Genomic DNA, 11,339 nt, shown 5'->3' with positions numbered 1-11,339 from the left:
ATCATGTGTACACTGCTGCCATTATTTTGCATCAGATTAAACCAGTTCTCACTGTACATAAGTTTCAGGTGTGGTCTGAGCAGATATGTATCGAATGCAGAACAGTAAAGTCCTGCATTAAATGCATCCTAGTTATTTATTAAGCAGAGAAATAGGAGTACTGCCCACAGTTTAAGAGCATTATCACACCTATTTTGAGATACTTGTGCTTCTTCCTCTATTGTATCTACTCTAGTATCTACAGCTGTCATTTGCTCCATTTATATTAACAAGAAATAGATTGCTTAACATTTAGCTTAATCCAACTAATATACTGAAATCGGTGGTGAATGCCACTTAGCTCTTCAAGGCATAACTAATAGTGCTTTGCATAAAATACCAACAGGAGACTACATTTAGAGAAATGGTCCCCAAGAATTTTTTCTCCATCACTGTTTAAAACACTGTTAGCCAGTTAATAGTTCAGAGCTATTAATGACTGGGTTTCATTATAGCAATTTACACATCTGCTGAACCGTACAGTGGGGAAAAAACGCCTTTTACCTTTTGTTTTTATCTTAAGAGTAATTTTCATGAGTAGACAAAGCCTTTATCAAAAAGGCAAAATAAAAATTGCCTGAACAAAAAATTGATCATTCTGTCATTACAAGCAAATAGCCTAAATGCTGGCATTACAAAATGAGAAATAATCCAGGATGTGTGTTTTCAGGATTTAGACTTTGATGTGCACTTTTTTTTTAAGCTACAGCAAAGCTGGAAAAATATGATAACCAGAAGACACAATTATTTCAATTTAAGAAGTGCAGGGATCTTCCTCTGATTAAAAAATAAAAATAAAATTAAACAAAGGCCAGACCTGAAAGGCCAGCTACACTCTGACATGCACAGGTATCACCAAAATACTCTTCCACTTAGCAGTTCATTGTGACACATCATAGAATCATGGGACTGGAAGGGACCTTGAGAGGTCATCTAGTCCAGTTTCCTGCACTCATGGCAGGACTAAGTATTATCTAGAACATCCCCTGTTTGTCTAACCTGCTCTTAAAAATCTCCAATGATGGAGATTCTACAACGTTGTTAGGCAATTTATTCCAGCTCTTAACCACCCTGACAGGAAGTTTTTCCTAATGTCCAACCTAAACCTCCCTTGCTGCAATTTAAGCCCATTGCTTCTTGTCCTAATCTCAGAGGTTAAGAAGGTTAAGAAGAACAATTCTTCTCCATCCTCCTTGCAACAATCTTTTACGTATTTGAAAACTGCTTTTTCCAGATTAAACAAACACAATTTTTTCAATCTTCCCTCACAGGTCATGTTTTCTAGACCTTTAATCATTTTTGTTGCTTGTCTCTGGACCTTCTCCAATTTGTCCACATCTTTTCTGAAATGTGGCACCCAGAACTGGACATAATACCCCAGTTGAGGCCTAATCAGTTTGGAATAAAGTGGAAGAATTACTTCTCATATCTTGCTTACAACACTCCTGCAAATACATACCAGAATGATGTTTGGTTTTTTTGCAACAGTGTTACACTGTTGGCTCATATTTAGCTTGTGGTCTACTAACACCCCCAGATCGCTTTCCATAGTACTCCTTCCCAGGCAGTCATTTCCCACTTTGTATGTGTGCAACTGATTATTCCTTCCTAAATGGAGTACTTTGCATTTGTCCATATTGAATTTCATCCTATTTACTTCAGACCATTTCTCCAGATCATTTTGAATTTTAATCCTATCTTCCAAAGAACTTGCAACCCCTCCCAACTTGGTGTCATCCGCAAACTTTATAAGCGTACTCTCTAAGCCATTATCTAAATCATTGGTGAAGATATTGAACAGAACCGGACCCAGAACTGATCCCTACATGACCCCACTCATTATGCCCTTCCAGCATGACTGCGAATCACTGATAACTACTCTCTGGGAACGGTTTTCCAACCAGTTTTGCACCTGGCCAGCTATCCCATAGTGCTCCATCAGTAGCTGCCTGAGCCAAAAATATGGCTATTTAAGAGCCTGCCCAACCTTCCTCCTTAGACTATGGGACTGCTGATGCAAAAACTATAATCCTCTGCCTCAGGGGTCAAAGTGGCCAGTTTGTATCATGAAGTCCTATCTATCAGTGCAGGTTTCTGTTTCTGGATTTTGATCTTGACAGCCTGGAAACAGAGCAGGCCAGAAATGGTAACCATACCCAGAGTGTACTGAGGTATTGGAAAATGAAGAGGTTATATGGCAAATTAATGCTAAGCAAATAGTCCATGTACTATTAAGTTCTTCATCATGCAAACAATAACATTCAGGCAATTCAGTGCAAATATGAGATGAGCAATATTTGAAAAGTACATAAAAAGAAACAATTAGGCAAACGTCAAAGTTATGAAAGGGGAAGAAATGAGTGTCAGGTCCCACTCACGCTGGTTTGTCTACTTCATGGAGGGGGTAAAACAAAAATCTGCTTCTTTTCACAATTTTCATTTGAAGACCTGAAGACTTTTGACCTGAATCTTGCTTTTGGAATCACAGGCTCCTAAAATGCCATTTTCTAACAGCACTAGTTCAGTGGACTGAGTTATCAGCTTTCTTTGAAGCTGGCACCTCTCCAAATTCACGTTGTCAGCAAGGGGTGCTACAAAAAGAAGCAGATGATCCCTTCTCTCCAGGGATGTCAGGAATGAAAACTTTCAACTTTGCCTGCCCAATGTCTGGCAGCCTATGAGCACAGTTGAGACAGCAGTACTGCCTGATTGAGCACTTCACCTAATTGTCCAAGGAAGTCAGCAGTCCTGCTCTGAAGCCCAACATCAACAACTGATTTCTTGGTGCTCAATGAACATGCCTGCAATTGTGATGTCTGCTGATCCTGCCTTGCTCCTAGGCTTGATCCTGTGCTGCCCTGCCCAATTTGCTCTACCCTTGCTTCCTAACTCTGGCTTTGGTTCCTGACTTCACCTCTGACCCTGGTTGCTGGTTTGTGGACACTGGCTCTGACCACTGGCTTCAGTTCCTGACTGTGGTTCTGACCTTTTGGCTCTGCTTACTGGCTCCTGTTCCAACCACTAGACCTGACCACCCACATCCTAGTTCTTGACAAGGGATGGAACAAAAATGTTACCTTCTTCTAAGAAAATCAGTTGTAGTGGTTCTATTTCTGGGCTGCTAATAACATGGTAGGAAAACTGGTGTAAACAAAGTTAACAGTTAACCTTTCGTCCTAAACTGATTTCTTTGGCCAGAATGACAAAATCTTATTCCAAAGATGATCTGCTGCTGACCTTTACTTAAAACCACCTGCAGCGGACGAATGTGCAGCATCTACGGAAGCAGGGAAGAAATATTCTGAGTAACATTAAAGGTTTGAAAGCTGTGTAGAATATGTGTGTTGGGGGAGGCGGGGGGACAAACTCGATAGTAAATTTGGAGAGGCCAGACAGTAATATTTGAAGTATAACTTCCTTTTTTTCTTTTCTCCCCCCCCCCCCCGGACTTACAAATGGTTGGTTATCATTGAGGAATGAGGTATTTTTGCATTCAGTTCTATGCTTCATGGGAGACGAGGAGGAAATACATATACTATTCATCACTGAGTGGTGCCAGTTCCTTATATGATCTGTGTGTTTGTCTACTTGTCTTCCACTATAGGAAATTAAAACACACTATTTTTTTTTACCATTTTTCCTACAAGTCACCTCTCAGTCAAAACATTAGTCAATACTTTGAGCACAGAAGACAGTTTGGCTTTTTTTGGTTGGTTTTTGTTTCGCGCTGAATTAGTGATACAAAATTGTCCATCAATGGCTATTCGCTTGGACGGACAGAGATGGTGACCCTAGCCTCTGTTTGCCAGAAGCTGGGAATGGGCAACAGGGGACTGATCACTTGGTGATTACTGGTTCTGTTCATTCTCTCTGGGGCACCTGGCATCGGCCACTGTCGGAAAACAGGATACCGAGCTAGATGGACTTTTGGTCTAACCCAGTATGGCTGTTCTTATGTTCTAAAGAAATCACTAATACCTATTTGACTAAAAACTACAAATTCACTTAAATTATCTTTACAACCCCTTTTATTCCCTGTTTAGGAATATTAGCATGAGTAAAATTTTGTTGAAGAGAATGCTAATGGTTAGGGGAATGTACAGTATTGCAAATTCTTGTGCAAACACGTAATTTCACAAATTTTCATACTTGAAGTGTGCACACTGCCATTTGGTAGGGCTCACAAGGAGAGCTGTGTGAACAACTTCCCCCCTCCCACACACTCGTTTGGAGGCTGAACCAGAAAAGACTGAAGAAAAATCAGTTCAGGTCAACCAGACATAAAAAATAAACCCATGTTTCCAAAATGAAAAATCAAAATTTTTTGTCCTGGAAATGTTAAAAATGAACCACTTTGACACTTCCGATTTCTTTTATTTCAGAAAAAAATTGCTGACACCACTGGGAATTCGGGAACTGTTTTGGTGGACCCAATTTTTTTTTGTCAAATAAGTGATTACACACACAAAAAATCACCCATTTCAAATCACAAGGGATTTTGTGCTTGTTAGAATAGACAGGAAAAACTTCATGAGAAGAGTTCAGTTGGACTGTTCAGTTAACCCACTATCACAATGCTGTCTGTCCCAATCAGAACATGCCTGTTGTTGTGCTCCTTTAGGCAGAGGAAGAGGAGGAAAACTGCCTGAGCTTCCAGAGTAATGAAGTGCAAAGGTCTCTCCATTTGTGAATATTTCTCCTGCGCCCCTTTGAGAAGCGAATGTCCCCTATTCCCTCAGCCATGCAGCTGGCATTTGCTGAGATGTGAAGCTATGTGGGTTCCTTCCAACTGTTTTGCCCAAACCAACTACCTGCAAAGAAACTTCTTCATGGCCCTAAGATCTGGATTAGTCCCAAGACCTACCTGACACTTGGAGGATCTCTATAAGGAAGTGTTGAAATGTTTGGTAGTGTGGATGTGGGACTAGACTGTGGCATGAAACCAGAAGTCTTAGGGACACACAAGACTCAGACAGAGATATTGTAGCTGCCTTAGGTTCAGCTCATAGTGGATCCAAGTTTTGTGATCTTTGCAAGGGATGGAATGATTTTCTCTTCTGCAGCGTCTGTCTGTACCCTGGTGTATGAGGGCTTGTCTATATTTGAAACACTACTGTGGTGCGGCTGCAGATGTGCCGCTGTAGCTCTTCAGTGTAGACATTACATACACAGATGGGGAAGGGGTTCTCCCATCAGTAATCCACCTCCCCAAGGGGCAGAGGTTGACAGAAGAATTCTTCCATTGACCTAGCACAATCTACATGGAGAATTAGGTTGGCTTAACTACATTGCTGGGAGGGGAGGGGAATTTTTCACACCCTTGAGCTATGTAGCTGGGTCGATCTAATTTTCTAGTATAGACCAGCCCTCCATCTCTGAAGGGATTAGGTAGTTTGGTCTGTTCATGAACAGACCAAAGTGCCAAAAAATTGCAGGGAAGCAATCATGGAAGCATTTTTCTCAAATAAGTCCTGGCCTTCTGAAGGGTCATAGCAAATTACAAATAATTTCTTCCATGAATTTATCACAGATTGTTTATGAGCAGTCCATATGCATATCTCATCCATCAGATCCTTTTAAATGAACACATTTATAAGAATCTACACTGCCTTGTGTCGTTATTTACGCTCTTTCCTCTGTAATGGGTTGGAAATGGACCCATTCACTATCTGTACTAGTGTTAAGCAGGGCTGTGTTATTGCCCCAATCCTTTTTTCCAATCTATCTTGCCCTGATCTTGATTCTTATTCATGACCACCTTTCTTCTGGACTGGAGACTGTGTATTGCCTGAATGGCCAGCTCTTCAACCTATGGGGTCTTCATTCTAAAACTAAGGTCTGTTTTTACAGACCTTCAGTATGTTGACCACTGTGCTATCCTTGTGCATACCAAAGCTAACTTGTAATCCACCCTAGATCTTTTCTCAGGGACCTATCATAGCCTGGGACTTTCCCTCAACATTGGGAAGACTAAGGGGTTCCACCAGCCTTCCCCCACACAAATTGTCCGTTTCCCATGAACCCCTTGGAAAACATTGAGCCATTTCCCTTACCTCCCCCAGATACCCAGTCTTGACTGAACATGGGATCCATTGTGCCAGTGCATCCTTCAGAATGTTTCTTTGTTGTGTCTTTATTGGCAGAGATCTGTGGATGGAAAATAAGATCCTGGTCTAAAGTACAGTAGTCATTCCCACTCTTCTTTATGGGTGCGAGACACAGATGACATAGAATCATAGAAGATTAGGGTTGGAAGAGACCTCAGGAGGTCATCTAGTCCAACCCCCTGCTCAAAGCAGGGCCAACACCAACTAAATCATCTCAGCCAGGGCTTTGTCAAGCCAGGCCTTAAAAACCTCTAAGGATGGAGATTCCACCACCTCCCTAGGTAACCCATTCCAGTGGTTCACCACCCTCCTAGTGAAAAGGTTTTTCCTAATTTCCAACCTAGACTCTCCCACTGCAACTTGAGACCATTGCTCCTTGTTCTGTCATCTGCCACCACTGAGAACAGCTGAGCTCCATCCTCTTTGGAACCCCCCTTCAGGTAGTTGAAGGCTGCTATCAAATTCCCCCCTCACTCGTCTCTTCTGCAGACTAAATAAGCCCAGTTCCCTCAGCCTCTCCTCATAAGTCATGTGCCCCAGCCCCCTAATAATTTTTGTTGCCCTCTGCTGGACTCTTTCCAATTTGTCCACATCCTTTCTGTGATGGGGGGCACAAAACTGGATGAAATACTCCAGATGTGGCCCAACCAATGCCAAATAGAGAGGAATAATCACTTCCCTCGATCTGCTGACAATGCTCCTACACATACCGAAGGTGTCTTAAGCATCTGGAGTGGTGCAATCAGTGCTTCCTTAAGAAGAGTCTCTATATCAGATGGGAAGATAGTCATACCAGTGCCGGCATTCCCTCTACAGCTAACATCACCAGTGTTGAGGTGCAGATTACGAAACATCAACTTCACTGGGCTGGCCATTGTGTGCGGATAGCCGATACTCATCTTTCAAAGCAAGGCCTCTTTTCTCAAATTAGTCCTGGTAAGAGGACTCTTCGGGGACAGAGGAAACACTACAAGGACACCCTGAAAAGTAAATCTGAAGAAGGGAGGCATTGACCCCATAAATTGGGAAGAGCTGTCAGGCAACAGACTGCAATGGAATCATATTGTGCATCAAGCCTCAGCCCGCTTTGAAGAGAAATTGCCTTCTCAAGAGGCTGAGAAATGGCAGAGGAGAAAGGAAAGGGTACAGCATCCTAGCCAGCAGTTGTGCTCTCTCCAAGCACTAACTGGTCACATATGTGGAAAAACCTGTAAAACATGGATTGAGATCCTCAGTCATCTTTTCTCATCATTGACTTTTCTCCCCCAGAAGACATCATCCTTATATTGAGGGATAGCCATGTGAAAGCAAAGTAGGTGTAATATGTGACCATTATCATACTGTGCTGTGTTGCACTCACATGCACAGGCATAAATGACAAAGCAAGGAACAAGGCAATAGATAATCAGACTTCAAGTCTCATCACAGTGTGATAAAGCTCCAAGCCTGTATTGGTGGATCCCATGCTTCCAGGCAGATTCAGTGACCTCAGAAGCTCTCTAAGACTCTCAATATGACCTCCCTTTCCTAGTATAGCAGCAAAGGTCACAGCTTATTGAGCTACTTTCATGACAGGCCAGTATGGAAGGTGGAATACCCACAGTCTCTGTTGCTCCTTAGAGCTCAGTAGGCTCAGTTTGGCCTCCTGCCTGGACCAAAGGCCACTTCCCCTCTCAAGGGGCTCTCTGTAGAACTTAGGCCACCCTCAACTCCAAGTTCCAGGGACCCTAATGATAGCAGCCATTGGCAGTTTTTCCCCATCACCAATGACACTGCTTTGATTCCCTAGGCCACTTGCCCATAGTCCCCTTTCCCAAAGCTTCACCCTTATCTCAGGATTCAGCAATGCTTCCTCTCCTCCAGCTCTCTTCACCTGGGCTTCTCAAGAGAAGAAGAGCTGGAAAGGAGAGCTTTTAAGCAGTATGAACCTTAATTGGTTCCAGCTGTCTCCATTAGCCTAACAACCTTATCTTGTTCAATTGGCATCAGGTGTCTTGATTGGCCTGGCATAGCCTTTGTTTGGCTATCCAGGGAACAGGGACCTGCTCATTCTAAGGCTGATATACCTGCCTCCACCACTCTCCTGTAGTACTCTGGCCTGGAGGGTTGCTGCTGCTGCTTCTTCTTCTTGGCCCTCGCTGTTGATGCTGCTGCCCCATGGCTGGGCTAGACACCACCACTCCTTCTCTGCTACCTAGTTGCTGGCCAGCTGCTGGACCCCCCCCCCACCTGCTCCCTTGGATGCTGCTACTGCTCCAATTACAGCCCCTTGGTTGGGGGAGCTGCTGGCCTGCTCCCCAGAGGAGGGCAGCGTGGGGCCCCAGCCATTGCTGCTGTAGACACCATCACCGCCACCCCCTGTAAGGGGTCCTTTCTGCCTGTCTGGACCACCAGATTGCCACCTGGAGTTGCTGCTGTGTGTACTGCTGAGGAGCTGCTGGAGCTCCAAGGAGGAGAAGAAGAGGGCCATCTGCCATTGGGGGAGCACCTACAGACTCTGCAGACCACTGTGGAGGTGGGCCTTTCACACTGAGTAACTGTGCTCTTGTGGTGAGGGTTTTGACTGTGTTTGTGGGGACACAGGGGGTATGGCGTGGAGCCTGCCCTTGGTCCATCTGTGTCCCCCCCTCCCAACCCCATCACCACCACCACCGCTGCTGCCCCTTCCACCACCCTCAGTGGACACTTACCATCTGCCTCAAGCTCCTGCCTCTGAGACTCAGCTGCTCCCCTGGCTTGCCACACCCTTTCACCACCTTTTGGGCCTGAAGCAGCAGCCAGCCCAAACTGCCTTTTGTAAGTGCCTGTGGGCACACAGTCCCTCCCCCTCCCTGCTTGGAATGACCCCCACAGCTTTGCCCCTTGCTACCTGCCCCATTTGCCCCTTGCAGTCTTTTGCCCCTCCCCTTTGCCCCAGCCCCCCCCTTACTGGCTTCAGTTTGTTTGCCTGCCCCACCCTTTTCCCTCTGCAGCTTTTGTTTGTTTGCCCCGCCCCCAGCCTCTGAAGCTAGCCCCTTGGTTCCCTGTCCTACCTCCAGCTTGGTACTCCCTGCTCTCCCCCCGCAGTTCCCCTACCCTGATTAGCCCCTTACTCAGTGCGTCTAAGCCCCCTCCCATGTGCTTGTGCCCCTCCCCATTTTAGTTTAACCCTTTTTCACTGAAGCCCTCCATGCTGTTATAATCCCCCCTCCACTAGTGCAACTAAAGGAGCCAGACTTCCACCCTGTGTCAGTGACTGACCCCAAGCCCTTGATTGCTCCCCCCATCTAGCCCACCCCTTTTGGTGCCCTCCTCCCCTGCCTGCAGCCTAGCAGAGAGGAGTGGTTGATCTGCTTCCCCTTTCCCCTCCTCTTTCTGGTGTTTTCCCCCTCCCTTCTGGCTCATTATGGCAGGGAACAAGGCGGGTGGGGCCCCTCCAGCAGACTCTGCAGCTCCTCCCCCACCTGCTACCCCATTGCCCCCCCCCAAGCCTCTATCTCTGCTGCTGCAGCCCAACCACCTGCTACTGTCCCCACTGGGGCACCGGCAGCGGTAGACACCGGGGTGACCTCTGCTGCTGCCACGTCCCTCGCCCCTTCTGACTCTGGGGAAGCCCCCCCAGCTGGCAGGAAGGGAAAGGGTAAGAAGAAGGGGAAGGGCCCCGCTAAAAAGACCAAGCCCTCCATAGCAGGAGCTGCCCCCACTGCCACAGACCCACCACCTGCCGCGACGTCCCTACCCGCTGTTCCCTCCACCAGCTCTGCGGGTGCCCCTCCCCCAGCTCCCAGGGCATACGCCCAGGTAGCGGCAGCTCCCCCCCACCTGCCGCAAGGTCACCTTTCCAGCCCACCACCTCCGCTACTATCTATAGTGGGCTAGGGCCCCTTCCCCACCATGACCAGGAAGCACAGCGTACATGGCCTCCTGGTGCCCGCCTCACCCCACGTGGAGACCTACGTGCGGGCATTGGCGAGGGTGGTGGGGCCCACAGCCATCGTGGCGGCCTCAAAAATCTCTGGAAAGGTCGTCTTCTTCTTAGCATCAGAGGCCGCCACCCAGGAGGCGGTGGAGAAGGGCCTGGTGGTGGAGGGCGTGTTCATCCCCCTGGAACCACTGGAAGACCTGGGCGCCCGACTGGTGCCGACCTCTGTCCCTCCCTTCCTTCCCAATGCCGCCCTATTACCTGCCCTCTCTACCCTGAGGAAACCCATTTCAGTTGTAAGCCCTCTCCCACTGGGCTTTAAAGACCCTGCCCTCCGTCAAGTTCTCTCGTTCCACAGGCAAGTGCAGCTTCAACTGCCATTGCTGGCGCGTGATGGAGAGGCACTCGAGGGGTCCTTCCTCGTCCCCTACTGGGGGTCCACTACCGGGTGCATTATTCAATTGGAGAGGCCCGGTGCTACCTCTGCTGGGCGATGGGGCATGTCCGGAGGGACTGCCCCCTGAGCCGGCACGGAGGGGCATCCGGAACCCCCAAGCTCCGGCAGGGTGCCAGCCCCATCATTGCTGGCGCCCCGGTTGCCTGGCACCCGGAGCCACCCCTCCTCCTTCCCAACCCACCACCGTCCCTGCTCAGGACCAAGGGGCACCTCCCTCAGTACACCCAGATGTGCAGGAGAGCCCCGCCTCCACTGCTTGCACTCTGGTGGAGCCTGTGGAGGAGGGCGCAGCAGGGATACTGCCAGGCATAGGAGAGGGCCTGCTCCAGGGAGAACCTTCCCTCCCTTGTGCTGCCCCACTGTTACCTCCCCGAGTCCCTGAGCCATCGCCCCTGCCCCCCGACCTGACCCCTGCTAGCCAGCTCCCAGATGATGCCATGGAGGGCTAGGCCCTAGTACAGGGGAAGTGGGACAAGTGGAAGGCTCGAGCTCCACTCTTTCCATCCAATGCGGAGGCCCCGCGGACGACCAGGAATGGGGGCACTGATGCTGAGCCTTCCACCTTGTCCACGGGTGCATTCTATCCACCCGTGCCAGCTAGGGAAGACGTGGCAGCACCTGAGGGCAGTATCACCCCTCCAAGGGAGTCCCTTCCCTCCGAGGCCCCCGATGGAGCCCCTCCTGCCCTGTTACCATCTGAAGTCCCCGTGAGCCCCAAGGCGACCATCGCTTCGGGTGCCAGAGGAGATAACCCTGGGGTGGTGGAAGGTGATCTCCCTTCCGTTTATGAGGAGATCGAAGCTCTGGGTCTGACGACCCTCGGCCAGCGGGCCTC

The sequence above is a fragment of the Lepidochelys kempii genome, chromosome 4 (assembly GCF_965140265.1).
Source record: "Lepidochelys kempii isolate rLepKem1 chromosome 4, rLepKem1.hap2, whole genome shotgun sequence".
Classification (NCBI taxonomy): domain Eukaryota; kingdom Metazoa; phylum Chordata; order Testudines; family Cheloniidae; genus Lepidochelys; species Lepidochelys kempii.
Note: the sequence above shows the minus strand (reverse complement) of the source record.